The sequence below is a fragment of the Conger conger genome, chromosome 7 (assembly GCF_963514075.1).
Source record: "Conger conger chromosome 7, fConCon1.1, whole genome shotgun sequence".
Lineage (NCBI taxonomy): Eukaryota > Metazoa > Chordata > Actinopteri > Anguilliformes > Congridae > Conger > Conger conger.
Window position 1 is genome coordinate 64746493 of NC_083766.1, and position 12077 is coordinate 64758569.

Genomic DNA, 12077 nt, shown 5'->3' on the forward strand with positions numbered 1-12077 from the left:
GCGATTTCGGGAGTGTTCGCGATTTCGCGGGTGTTCGCGTGTCCGCGATTTCGGGAGTGTTCACGAGTCCGCGATTTCGCGAGTCCGCGATTTCGGGAGTTTTCGCGAGTCCGCGATTTTACGAGTGTTCGCGAGTCCGCGATTTCGGGAGTTTTCGCGAGTCCGCGATTTCGCGAGTGTTCGCGTGTCCGCGAGTGTTCCCGAGTCCGCGATTTCGCGAGACCGCGATTTCGCGAGTGTTCGCGAGTCCGCGAGTCCGCGATTTCGCGAGACCGCGATTTCGCGAGTGTTCGCGAGTCCGCGAGTCCGCGATTTCGGGAGTGTTCGCGAGTCCGCAATTTCGCGAGTGTTCGCGAGTCCGCGATTTCGGGAGTGTTCGCGAGTCCGCGATTTCGCGAATGTTCGCGAGTCCGCGAGTCCGCGATTTCGGGAGTGTTCGCGTGTCCGCGATTTCGCGAGTCCGCGATTTCGCGAGTGTTCGCGAGTCCGCGAGTCCGCGATTTCGGGAGTGTTCGCGAGTGTTCGCGAGTCCGCGATTTCGGGAGTGTTCGCGAGTCCGCGATTTCGCGGGTGTTCGCGAGTCCGCGATTTCGGGAGTGTTCGCGAGTCCGCCATTTCGCGAGTGTTTGCGAGTACGCGAGTCTGCGATTTCGGGAGCTTTCGCGAGTCCGCGATTTCGGGAGTGTTCGCGAGTCCGCGATTTCGCGAATGTTCGCGAGTCCGCGAGTCCGCGATTTCGGGAGTGTTCGCGAGTACCCGATTTCGCGAGTCCGCGATTTCGCGAGTGTTCGCGAGTCCGCGAGTCCGGGATTTCGGGAGTGTTCGCGAGTCCGCGATTTCGGGAGAGTTCGCGATTGTTCGCGATTTCGCGATTGTTCGCGAGTCCGCGATTTCGGGAGTGTTCGCGAGTACGCGAGTCCGCGATTTCGCGAGTGTTCGCGAGTCCGCGATTTCGGGAGTGTTCGCGAGTCCGCGATTTCGCGAGTGTTCACAAGTCCGCGATTTCGCGGGTGTTCGCGAGTCCGCGATTTCGGGAGTGTTCGCGAGTCCGCGATTTCGCTAGTCCGTGATTTCGGGAGTGTTCGCGAGTCCGCGATTTCGCGATTTCGGGAGCGTTCGCTAGTCCCCGATTTCGGGAGAGTTCTCGAATCCGCGATTTTGCGAGTTTTCCCGAGTCCGCGATTTCGCGAATGTTGGCGATTTCGCGGGTGTTCGCGATTCCGCGATTTCGGGAGTTTTCGCGAGTCCGCGATTTCGCAAGTGTTCGCGAGTCCGCGAGTGTCCGCGAGTCCGCGATTTCGCGGGTGTTCGCGAGTCCGCGGTTTCGGGAGTGTTCGCGATTCCGCGATTTCGCGAGTGTTTGCGAGTATGCGAGTCCGCGAGCATTCGCGAGTCCGCGATTTCGCGGGTGTTCGCGAGTCCGCGATTTCGCGGTTGTTCGCGAGTCCGCGATTTCGGGAATGTTCACGAGTCCGCGATTTCGCGAGTCCGTGATTTCGGGAGTGTTCGCGAGTCCGCGATTTCGGGAGTGTTCGCGAGTCCGCCATTTCGCGAGTGTTTGCGAGTACGCGAGTCAGCGATTTCGGGAGCTTTCGCGAGTCCGCGATTTCGGGAGTGTTCGCGAGTCCGCGATTTCGCGAATGTTCGCGAGTCCGCGAGTCCGCGATTTCGGGAGTGTTCGCGAGTACCCGATTTCGCGAGACCGCGATTTCGCGAGTGTTCGCGAGTCCGCGAGTCCGCGATTTCGGGAGTGTTCGCGAGTCCGCGATTTCGCGAGTGTTCGCGAGTCCGCGATTTCGGGAGTGTTCGCGAGTCCGCGATTTCGCGGGTGTTCGCGAGTCCGCGATTTCGGGAGTGTTCGCGAGTCCGCCATTTCGCGAGTGTTTGCGAGTACGCGAGTCAGCGATTTCGGGAGCTTTCGCGAGTCCGCGATTTCGGGAGTGTTCGCGAGTCCGCGAGTCCCCGATTTCGGGAGTGTTCGCGAGTCCGCGATTTCGCGAGTGTTCACAAGTCCGCGATTTCGCGGGTGTTCGCGAGTCCGCGATTTAACGAGTGTTCGCGAGTCCGCGATTTTACGAGAGTTCGCGAGTCCGCGATTTCGGGAGCGTTCGCTAGTCCCCGATTTCGGGAGTATTCGCGAGTCCGCGATTTCGGGAGAGTTCGCGATTGTTCGCGATTTCGCGATTGTTCGCGAGTCCGCGATTTCGGGAGTGTTCGCGAGTACGCGAGTCCGCGATTTCGCGAGTGTTCGCGAGTCCGCGATTTCGGGAGTGTTCGCGAGTCCGCGATTTCGCGAGTGTTTGCGAGTACGCGAGTCTGCGATTTCGGGAGTTTTCGCGAGTTCGCGATTTCGGGAGTGTTCGCGAGTCCGCGATTTCGGGAATGTTCACGAGTACGCGATTTCGCGAGTCCGTGATTTCGGGAGTGTTCGCGAGTCCGCGATTTTGCGAGTGTTCGCGAGTCCGCGATTTCGGGAGCGTTCGCGAGAACGCGATTTTGGGAGTCTTCGCGAGTCCGCGATTTCGGCAGTGTTCGCGACAACGCGATTTTGGGAGTCTTCGCGAGTCCGCGATTTCGCGGGTGTTAGCGAGTCCGCGATTTCGGGAGTGTTCGCCTGTCCGCGATTTCGCGAGTGTTCGCGAGTCCGCGATTTCGCGGGTGTTCGCGAGTCCGGGATTTCGCGGGTGTTCGCGAGTCGGCGATTTCGGGAGTGTTCACGAGTCCGCGATTTCGCGAGTCCGCGATTTCGGGAGTGTTCGCGAGTCCGCGATTTTGCGAGTGTTCGCGAGTCCGCGATTTCGGGAGCGTTCGCTAGTCCCCGATTTCGGGAGTGTTCGCGACTCCGCGATTTCGGGAGTGTTCGCGATTTCGCGGGTGTTCGCGTGTCCGCGATTTCGGGAGTGTTCACGAGTTCGCGATTTCGCGAGTCCGCGATTTCGGGAGTTTTCGCGAGTCCGCGATTTCGCGAGTGTTCGCGTGTCCGCGAGTGTTCCCGAGTCCGCGATTTCGCGAGACCGCGATTTCGCGAGTGTTCGCGAGTCCGCGAGTCCGCGATTTCGCGAGACCGCGATTTCGCGAGTGTTCGCGAGTCCGCGAGTCCGCGATTTCGGGAGTGTTCGCGAGTCCGCGATTTCGCGAGTGTTCACAAGTCCGCGATTTCGCGGGTGTTCGCGAGTCCGCGATTTTACGAGTGTTCGCGAGTCCGCGATTTTACGAGTGTTCGCGAGTCCGCGATTTCGGGAGCGTTCGCTAGTCCCCGATTTTGGGAGTATTCGCGAGTCCGCGATTTCGTGAGTGTTCGCGAGTCCGTGATTTCGGGAGTGTTTGCGACTCCGCGATTTCGCGAGTGTTCGCGAGTCCGCGAGTGTCCGCGAGTTCGTTATTTCGCGAGTGTTCACAAGTCCTCGATTTCGCGGGTGTTTGCGAGTCCGCGATTTCGGGAGAGTTCGCGATTGTTCGCGATTTCGCGATTGTTCGCGAGTCCGCGACTTCGGGACTGTTCGCGAGTCCGCGATTTCGCGAGTGTTTGCGAGTACGCGAGTCCGCGATTTCGCGAGTGTTCGCGAGTCCGCGAGTGTTCGCGAGTCCGCGATTTTACGAGTGTTCGCTAGTCCGCGATTTCGGGAGTGTTCGCGAGTCCGCGATTTCGCGAGTATTTGCGAGTACGCGAGTCCGCGATTTCGCGAGTCCGCGAGTGTCCGCGCGTCCGCGATTTCGGGAGTGTTCGCGAGTGCGCGATTTCGCGAGTGTTCGCGAGTCCGCGATTTCGGGAGTGTTCGCCTGTCCGCGATTTCGCGAGTGTTCGCGAGTCCGCGATTTCGCGGGTGTTCGCGAGTCCGGGATTTCGCGGGTGTTCGCGAGTCGGCGATTTCGGGAGTGTTCACGAGTCCGCGATTTCGCGAGTCCGCGATTTCGGGAGTGATCGCGAGTCCGCGATTTCGGGAGTGTTCGCGATTGTTCGCGAGTCCGCGATTTCGGGAGTGTTCGCGAGTCCGCGATTTCGCGAGTGTTCGCGAGTCCGCGAGTGTCCGCGAGTCCGCGATTTCGCCGGTGTTCGCGAGTCCTCGATTTCGGGAGTGATCGCGTGTCCGCGATTTCGGGAGTGTTCGTGAGTCCGCGATTTCGGGAGTGTACGCGAGTCCGCGATGTCGCAGGTGTTCGCGAGTCCGCGATTTCGGGAGTGTTCGCGAGTCCGCGATTTTGCGAGTGTTCGCGAGTCCGCGATTTCGGGAGTGTTCACGAGTCCGCGATTTCGCGAGTCCGCGATTTCGGGAGTTTTCGCGAGTCCGCGATTTTACGAGTGTTCGCGAGTCCGCGATTTTACGAGTGTTCGCGAGTCCGCGATTTCGGGAGTGTCCGCGAGTCCGCGATTTCGCGGGTGTTCGCGAGTCCGCGATTTCGGGTGTGTTCGCGAGTCCGCGATTTCGCGGTTGTTCGCGAGTCCGCGATTTCGGGAATGTTCACGAGTCCGCGATTTCGCGAGTCCGTGATTTCGGGAGTGTTCGCGAGTCCGCGATTTTGCGAGTGTTCGCGAGTCCGCGATTTCGGGAGCGTTCGCGAGAACGCGATTTTGGGAGTCTTCGCGAGTCCGCGATTTCGCGGGTGTTAGCGAGTCCGCGATTTCGGGAGTTTTCGCGAGTCCGCGATTTCGCGAGTGTTCGCGTGTCCGCGAGTGTTCCCGAGTCCGCGATTTCGCGAGACCGCGATTTCGCGAGTGTTCGCGAGTCCGCGAGTCCGCGATTTCGCGAGACCGCGATTTCGCGAGTGTTCGCGAGTCCGCGAGTCCGCGATTTCGGGAGTGTTCGCGAGTCCGCGATTTCGCGAGTGTTCGCGAGTCCGCGATTTCGGGAGTGTTCGCGAGTCCGCGATTTCGCGGGTGTTCGCGAGTCCGCGATTTCGGGAGTGTTCGCGAGTCCGCCATTTCGCGAGTGTTTGCGAGTACGCGAGTCAGCGATTTCGGGAGCTTTCGCGAGTCCGCGATTTCGGGAGTGTTCGCGAGTCCGCGATTTCGCGAATGTTCGCGAGTCCGCGAGTCCGCGATTTCGGGAGTGTTCGCGAGTACCCGATTTCGCGAGTCCGCGATTTCGCGAGTGTTCGCGAGTCCGCGAGTCCGCGATTTCGGGAGTGTTCGCGAGTCCGCGATTTCGCGAGTGTTCACAAGTCCGCGATTTCGCGGGTGTTCGCGAGTCCGCGATTTTACGAGTTTTCGCGAGTCCGCGATTTTACGAGTGTTCGCGAGTCCGCGATTTTACGAGTGTTCGCGAGTCCGCGATTTTACGAGTGTTCGCGAGTCCGCGATTTCGGGAGCGTTCGCTAGTCCACGATTTCGGGAGTATTCGCGAGTCCGCGATTTCGGGAGTGTTTGCGAGTACGCGAGTCTGCGATTTCGGGAGCTTTCGCGAGTCCGCGATTTCGGGAGTGTTCGCGAGTCCGCGATTTCGCGAATGTTCGCGAGTCCGCGAGTCCGCGATTTCGGGAGTGTTCGCGAGTACCCGATTTCGCGAGTCCGCGATTTCGCGAGTGTTCGCGAGTCCGCGAGTCCGGGATTTCGGGAGTGTTCGCGAGTCCGCGATTTCGGGAGAGTTCGCGATTGTTCGCGATTTCGCGATTGTTCGCGAGTCCGCGATTTCGCGAGTGTTCGCGAGTCCGCGATTTCGGGAGTGTTCGCGAGTCCGCGATTTCGCGAGTGTTTGCGAGTACGCGAGTCTGCGATTTCGGGAGTTTTCGCGAGTCCGCGATTTCGGGAGTGTTCGCGAGTCCGCGATTTCGCGAATGTTCGCGAGTCCGCGAGTCCGCGATTTCGGGAGTGTTCGCGTGTCCGCGATTTCGCGAGTCCGCGATTTCGCGAGTGTTCGCGAGTCCGCGAGTCCGCGATTTCGGGAGTGTTCGCGAGTGTTCGCGAGTCCGCGATTTCGGGAGTGTTCGCGAGTCCGCGATTTCGCGGGGGTTCGCGAGTCCGTGATTTCGGGAGTGTTCGCGAGTCCGCCATTTCGCGAGTGTTTGCGAGTACGCGAGTCTGCGATTTCGGGAGCTTTCGCGAGTCCGCGATTTCGGGAGTGTTCGCGAGTCCGCGATTTCGCGAATGTTCGCGAGTCCGCGAGTCCGCGATTTCGGGAGTGTTCGCGAGTACCCGATTTCGCGAGTCCGCGATTTCGCGAGTGTTCGCGAGTCCGCGAGTCCGGGATTTCGGGAGTGTTCGCGAGTCCGCGATTTCGGGAGAGTTCGCGATTGTTCGCGATTTCGCGATTGTTCGCGAGTCCGCGATTTCGGGAGTGTTCGCGAGTACGCGAGTCCGCGATTTCGCGAGTGTTCGCGAGTCCGCGATTTCGGGAGTGTTCGCGAGTCCGCGATTTCGCGAGTGTTCACAAGTCCGCGATTTCGCGGGTGTTCGCAAGTCCGCGATTTCGGGAGTGTTCGCGAGTCCGCGATTTCGCTAGTCCGTGATTTCGGGAGTGTTCGCGAGTCCGCGATTTCGCGATTTCGGGAGCGTTCGCTAGTCCCCGATTTCGGGAGAGTTCTCGAATCCGCGATTTTGCGAGTTTTCCCGAGTCCGCGATTTCGCGAATGTTGGCGATTTCGCGGGTGTTCGCGATTCCGCGATTTCGGGAGTTTTCGCGAGTCCGCGATTTCGCAAGTGTTCGCGAGTCCGCGAGTGTCCGCGAGTCCGCGATTTCGCGGGTGTTCGCGAGTCCGCGGTTTCGGGAGTGTTCGCGATTCCGCGATTTCGCGAGTGTTTGCGAGTATGCGAGTCCGCGAGCATTCGCGAGTCCGCGATTTCGCGGGTGTTCGCGAGTCCGCGATTTCGCGGTTGTTCGCGAGTCCGCGATTTCGGGAATGTTCACGAGTCAGCGATTTCGCGAGTCCGTGATTTCGGGAGTGTTCGCGAGTCCGCGATTTTGCGAGTGTTCGCGAGTCCGCGATTTCGGGAGCGTTCGCGAGAACGCGATTTTGGGAGTCTTCGCGAGTCCGCGATTTCGGGAGTGTTCGCGACAACGCGATTTTGGGAGTCTTCGCGAGTCCGCGATTTCGCGGGTGTTAGCGAGTCCGCGATTTCGGGAGTGTTCGCCTGTCCGCGATTTCGCGAGTGTTCGCGAGTCCGCGATTTCGCGGGTGTTCGCGAGTCCGGGATTTCGCGGGTGTTCGCGAGTCGGCGATTTCGGGAGTGTTCACGAGTCCGCGATTTCGCGAGTCCGCGATTTCGGGAGTGTTCGCGAGTCCGCGATTTTGCGAGTGTTCGCGAGTCCGCGATTTCGGGAGCGTTCGCTAGTCCCCGATTTCGGGAGTGTTCGCGACTCTGCGATTTCGGGAGTGTTCGCGATTTCGCGGGTGTTCGCGTGTCCGCGATTTCGGGAGTGTTCACGAGTCCGCGATTTCGCGAGTCCGCGATTTCGGGAGTTTTCGCGAGTCCGCGATTTTACGAGTGTTCGCGAGTCCGCGATTTCGGGAGTATTTGCGAGTACGCGAGTCCGCGATTTCGCGAGTCCGCGATTTCGCGGGTGTTCGCGAGTCCGCGATTTCGCGGGTGTTAGCGAGTCCGCGATTTCGGGAGTTTTCGCGAGTCCGCGATTTCGCGAGTGTTCGCGTGTCCGCGAGTGTTCCCGAGTCCGCGATTTCGCGAGACCGCGATTTCGCGAGTGTTCGCGAGTCCGCGAGTCCGCGATTTCGCGAGACCGCGATTTCGCGAGTGTTCGCGAGTCCGCGAGTCCGCGATTTCGGGAGTGTTCGCGAGTCCGCGATTTCGCGAGTGTTCGCGAGTCCGCGATTTCGGGAGTGTTCGCGAGTCCGCGATTTCGCGAATGTTCGCGAGTCCGCGAGTCCGCGATTTCGGGAGTGTTCGCGTGTCCGCGATTTCGCGAGTCCGCGATTTCGCGAGTGTTCGCGAGTCCGCGAGTCCGCGATTTCGGGAGTGTTCGCGAGTGTTCGCGAGTCCGCGATTTCGGGAGTGTTCGCGAGTCCGCGATTTCGCGGGTGTTCGCGAGTCCGCGATTTCGGGAGTGTTCGCGAGTCCGCCATTTCGCGAGTGTTTGCGAGTACGCGAGTCTGCGATTTCGGGAGCTTTCGCGAGTCCGCGATTTCGGGAGTGTTCGCGAGTCCGCGATTTCGCGAATGTTCGCGAGTCCGCGAGTCCGCGATTTCGGGAGTGTTCGCGAGTACCCGATTTCGCGAGTCCGCGATTTCGCGAGTGTTCGCGAGTCCGCGAGTCCGGGATTTCGGGAGTATTCGCGAGTCCGCGATTTCGGGAGAGTTCGCGATTGTTCGCGATTTCGCGATTGTTCGCGAGTCCGCGATTTCGGGAGTGTTCGCGAGTACGCGAGTCCGCGATTTCGCGAGTGTTCGCGAGTCCGCGATTTCGGGAGTGTTCGCGAGTCCGCGATTTCGCGAGTGTTCACAAGTCCGCGATTTCGCGGGTGTTCGCGAGTCCGCGATTTCGGGAGTGTTCGCGAGTCCGCGATTTCGCTAGTCCGTGATTTCGGGAGTGTTCGCGAGTCCGCGATTTCGCTAGTCCGTGATTTCGGGAGTGTTCGCGAGTCCGCGATTTCGCGATTTCGGGAGCGTTCGCTAGTCCCCGATTTCGGGAGAGTTCTCGAATCCGCGATTTTGCGAGTTTTCCCGAGTCCGCGATTTCGCGAATGTTGGCGATTTCGCGGGTGTTCGCGATTCCGCGATTTCGGGAGTTTTCGCGAGTCCGCGATTTCGCAAGTGTTCGCGAGTCCGCGAGTGTCCGCGAGTCCGCGATTTCGCGGGTGTTCGCGAGTCCGCGGTTTCGGGAGTGTTCGCGATTCCGCGATTTCGCGAGTGTTTGCGAGTATGCGAGTCCGCGAGCATTCGCGAGTCCGCGATTTCGCGGGTGTTCGCGAGTCCGCGATTTCGCGGTTGTTCGCGAGTCCGCGATTTCGGGAATGTTCACGAGTCCGCGATTTCGCGAGTCCGTGATTTCGGGAGTGTTCGCGAGTCCGCGATTTTGCGAGTGTTCGCGAGTCCGCGATTTCGGGAGCGTTCGCGAGAACGCGATTTTGGGAGTCTTCGCGAGTCCGCGATTTCGGGAGTGTTCGCGACAACGCGATTTTGGGAGTCTTCGCGAGTCCGCGATTTCGCGGGTGTTAGCGAGTCCGCGATTTCGGGAGTGTTCGCCTGTCCGCGATTTCGCGAGTGTTCGCGAGTCCGCGATTTCGCGGGTGTTCGCGAGTCCGGGATTTCGCGGGTGTTCGCGAGTCGGTGATTTCGGGAGTGTTCACGAGTCCGCGATTTCGCGAGTCCGCGATTTCGGGAGTGTTCGCGAGTCCGCGATTTTGCGAGTCTTCGCGAGTCCGCGATTTCGGGAGCGTTCGCTAGTCCCCGATTTCGGGAGTGTTCGCGACTCTGCGATTTCGGGAGTGTTCGCGATTTCGCGGGTGTTCGCGTGTCCGCGATTTCGGGAGTGTTCACGAGTCCGCGATTTCGCGAGTCCGCGATTTCGGGAGTTTTCGCGAGTCCGCGATTTTACGAGTGTTCGCGAGTCCGCGATTTCGGGAGTTTTCGCGAGTCCGCGATTTCGCGAGTGTTCGCGTGTCCGCGAGTGTTCCCGAGTCCGCGATTTCGCGAGACCGCGATTTCGCGAGTGTTCGCGAGTCCGCGAGTCCGCGATTTCGCGAGACCGCGATTTCGCGAGTGTTCGCGAGTCCGCGAGTCCGCGATTTCGGGAGTGTTCGCGAGTCCGCGATTTCGCGAGTGTTCGCGAGTCCGCGATTTCGGGAGTGTTCGCGAGTCCGCGATTTCGCGGGTGTTCGCGAGTCCGCGATTTCGGGAGTGTTCGCGAGTCCGCCATTTCGCGAGTGTTTCCGAGTACGCGAGTCAGCGATTTCGGGAGCTTTCGCGAGTCCGCGATTTCGGGAGTGTTCGCGAGTCCGCGATTTCGCGAATGTTCGCGAGTCCGCGAGTCCGCGATTTCGGGAGTGTTCGCGAGTACCCGATTTCGCGAGTCCGCGATTTCGCGAGTGTTCGCGAGTCCGCGAGTCCCCGATTTCGGGAGTGTTCGCGAGTCCGCGATTTCGCGAGTGTTCACAAGTCCGCGATTTCGCGGGTGTTCGCGAGTCCGCGATTTCGCGAGTGTTTGCGAGTACGCGAGTCTGCGATTTCGGGAGTTTTCGCGAGTTCGCGATTTCGGGAGTGTTCGCGAGTCCGCGATTTCGGGAATGTTCACGAGTACGCGATTTCGCGAGTCCGTGATTTCGGGAGTGTTCGCGAGTCCGCGATTTTGCGAGTGTTCGCGAGTCCGCGATTTCGGGAGCGTTCGCGAGAACGCGATTTTGGGAGTCTTCGCGAGTCCGCGATTTCGGCAGTGTTCGCGACAACGCGATTTTGGGAGTCTTCGCGAGTCCGCGATTTCGCGGGTGTTAGCGAGTCCGCGATTTCGGGAGTGTTCGCCTGTCCGCGATTTCGCGAGTGTTCGCGAGTCCGCGATTTCGCGGGTGTTCGCGAGTCCGGGATTTCGCGGGTGTTCGCGAGTCGGCGATTTCGGGAGTGTTCACGAGTCCGCGATTTCGCGAGTCCGCGATTTCGGGAGTGTTCGCGAGTCCGCGATTTTGCGAGTGTTCGCGAGTCCGCGATTTCGGGAGCGTTCGCTAGTCCCCGATTTCGGGAGTGTTCGCGACTCCGCGATTTCGGGAGTGTTCGCGATTTCGCGGGTGTTCGCGTGTCCGCGATTTCGGGAGTGTTCACGAGTTCGCGATTTCGCGAGTCCGCGATTTCGGGAGTTTTCGCGAGTCCGCGATTTCGCGAGTGTTCGCGTGTCCGCGAGTGTTCCCGAGTCCGCGATTTCGCGAGACCGCGATTTCGCGAGTGTTCGCGAGTCCGCGAGTCCGCGATTTCGCGAGACCGCGATTTCGCGAGTGTTCGCGAGTCCGCGAGTCCGCGATTTCGGGAGTGTTCGCGAGTCCGCGATTTCGCGAGTGTTCGCGAGTCCGCGATTTCGGGAGTGTTCGCGAGTCCGCGATTTCGCGGGTGTTCGCGAGTCCGCGATTTCGGGAGTGTTCGCGAGTCCGCCATTTCGCGAGTGTTTGCGAGTACGCGAGTCAGCGATTTCGGGAGCTTTCGCGAGTCCGCGATTTCGGGAGTGTTCGCGAGTCCGCGATTTCGCGAATGTTCGCGAGTCCGCGAGTCCGCGATTTCGGGAGTGTTCGCGAGTACCCGATTTCGCGAGACCGCGATTTCGCGAGTGTTCGCGAGTCCGCGAGTCCGCGATTTCGGGAGTGTTCGCGAGTCCGCGATTTCGCGAGTGTTCGCGAGTCCGCGATTTCGGGAGTGTTCGCGAGTCCGCGATTTCGCGGGTGTTCGCGAGTCCGCGATTTCGGGAGTGTTCGCGAGTCCGCCATTTCGCGAGTGTTTGCGAGTACGCGAGTCAGCGATTTCGGGAGCTTTCGCGAGTCCGCGATTTCGGGAGTGTTCGCGAGTCCGCGAGTCCCCGATTTCGGGAGTGTTCGCGAGTCCGCGATTTCGCGAGTGTTCACAAGTCCGCGATTTCGCGGGTGTTCGCGAGTCCGCGATTTAACGAGTGTTCGCGAGTCCGCGATTTTACGAGAGTTCGCGAGTCCGCGATTTCGGGAGCGTTCGCTAGTCCCCGATTTCGGGAGTATTCGCGAGTCCGCGATTTCGGGAGAGTTCGCGATTGTTCGCGATTTCGCGATTGTTCGCGAGTCCGCGATTTCGGGAGTGTTCGCGAGTACGCGAGTCCGCGATTTCGCGAGTGTTCGCGAGTCCGCGATTTCGGGAGTGTTCGCGAGTCCGCGATTTCGCGAGTGTTTGCGAGTACGCGAGTCTGCGATTTCGGGAGTTTTCGCGAGTTCGCCATTTCGGGAGTGTTCGCGAGTCCGCGATTTCGGGAATGTTCACGAGTACGCGATTTCGCGAGTCCGTGATTTCGGGAGTGTTCGCGAGTCCGCGATTTTGCGAGTGTTCGCGAGTCCGCGATTTCGGGAGCGTTCGCGAGAACGCGATTTTGGGAGTCTTCGCGAGTCCGCGATTTCGGCAGTGTTCGCGACAACGCGATTTTGGGAGTCTTCGCGAGTCCGCGATTTCGCGGGTGTTAGCGAGTCCGCGAT